A 2547-nucleotide genomic window follows, 5' to 3' on the forward strand; every position below is an offset into this window, starting at 1 on the left:
TTGTCTGAAATACAAAATATATGAAATTTATTGTCAGGTCTTTTGGAAACTATTTTTTTCTATTGCTTAATACAGAATAAGTATTTCATAGTTTTCAATTTCTATGGAATATAACTTAAGCACATCATTTACAACATTGTCAAAGTTTAATCTCCAAATCGAATATTAGACCAAAAAGGGGAGAAATAGGGTTTGTTTAACGTCCACACAACACAAACTAGGTCATTTCGGGACTAACATATGGTTCAATTTTATTTCAATAATTAGCTTGCACGTAGGATCTTTAGAAGTGGGAGGAAACCAGAGGACTTGGAGAAAACCCACAAGGCAGGACAGGCATGCCAATGTGTACACAGGACCGTCTTTTTTTGTCTTATCCAAATGACTATACACTGTTCATTGCCAGGCCCTTCATTATGCATCACTAACAATGGGGAACCACACCAGAAAATCCCACTGAATCAAACAGGGGACCTCCAGGCTAGCGAGCTAACATCTTACTCACTAAGCCATTGCGGACCCACCTTATAATGGAAACTATTTGTGTTTCTTTCTCATAGGACTTCTGTTAAAAAAAACAAGACCAATTTCTGATGAACTCACCTGAGCGGACATGTTTACGGATAACACACTGTACGATTTAGCATCTAGTTTACCCAGGGTGCTCTCTGCTACCGATGTTTTACCTGTTCCAACAGGTCCAACTAACATGACAGGATTCTGGGACAGCATGAGATTTGACGTGAGGTAATTATAACGGACCATATCAACTGTTGGTACACTCAGTTTAAAGAAAGGTAGACTGAAATAAAAAAGCAATCAAAATATTTTCTATCACAATGACCTGTTATCAGGTTGAAACCGGCTGACCCTCAAGTTAAATGTCTAGTGAGGTCAAGGTTTTGTCAAAATGGTAACTGATGTCGTGTGAGTAACAGATTGAATAGCCGTGTTACGGTTTATAGAAATAGAAATCCGACGGTCAGATGTTCTTTTATGTGCACGCCAATCAATACACAGATTAACATTGTTTTTGTACCATATGAATGACTAGACACTCTCCTATGCCCTTAGTCCGACACAACTGACATGGAGAAAAACAGGACCTCCTTGTTAGTGAGCCAGCACCTCACCCACTGATTCACCTGTTCTGTCAAATGTTTTTATTTTGATTTTATTATGTCAGTAAGCTTATATAATGAATCAAATTAAATATTTCAGCTTCCAAGATAATATTTTCTTTAAATAATACTCAATTTTTACCTTGGATTATACTTCCAGCCTCCTTTTAATTTCTCCTCCCAGTGAACCCACGTTTTATTTTTCGGATCGACATAATATTCATAAATTGTATCCTTATTTGGGAAAGTTCCTTCCATTTCTCGTATAAAGTTGTCGATCTTTTTCCGTCCATCCTCATCAACGGAACAGCAGATAGACCAGATCATACAGAACTGGAACCATAACTCAACCATACGCACAAAATTTTCTGTATCGAATGGATCAACCTAGAAAAAAATGATTTACAAGTAGAGATCAGAATTCTGCCCTTCCCATTTGCCAATAGCTATATTTTGTATTAGGATTATAACTCACAAGTCACAACCAACCATAGGCTGCCATCCTAAAATTGGTCGCATCTAGGAAATAGCCTATCAAATTACGATATATATTTGTGACTAGCTCTAGCTAAAAGGGACGCATGGTTAAAAAAGGTAACTATATATAACTATAACGAATAAATAGATAAAATTGTGTGACATATATCATTATCTTTAAGAATTATCTTTTAAAAAGGGCCAAGATATTTAGCTTTCATGTTGGTAAATGTCATAATGTTAATTTTTAGAGAAAAAAAAGAGGCAATTGAAACAATTTCAGAAAAAAATTGTAACGTCCAACTTACCCCATTTTCACTGGTAGCCAAACAATCAAACAGTTTACAAAGGGACATAACTCCATTCAACTGTGACAGGGGAATTAACTCCTCACAGTTATGACGTATAAAGTCCATAACTTTAACGAGATATTTATCAAACAACCTTCGTAATTCTTCTACAAGTCCCTGAAATCATATCAATAAATAAATATATAAAAAAAAGTCATGTATTCTAATTCATAGAATTCAGTGATTTAAATTGACCCAATTTCTGTGTCGATCAAATGGTACAAAAAAACGGGATTCTGTGTACATATACAAGCCAAATAAGGTATTCAGTATCAAATGGCCTTAAATTACTTTATTCTGTTTGTAGTTTGACAAGATGTCTGTATTGATTGTGTATTATTGTACTGGAATATTTGAGTCTTAGTCTCACTTCTCCAATTTTAAATTAAATCATTAAATGGCTGAACCGTTTTAATCTGGTAGAAATCTTGAGAATTGATTATTATGTTAATAAATGTCTAATTAATAATTTATATAATATTTAAGTCCTAAAGAAAGACCTGCAATAAGCAGATTTAGCTCTTGAATAATGTATCTTTAATCTTGAAGAATGACAAACAATTAGTAAATTGGAGAACATACATGTAGTTTGACCAAGC

Source organism: Patella vulgata, chromosome 1 (assembly GCF_932274485.2).
Source record: "Patella vulgata chromosome 1, xgPatVulg1.2, whole genome shotgun sequence".
NCBI lineage: Eukaryota > Metazoa > Mollusca > Gastropoda > Patellidae > Patella > Patella vulgata.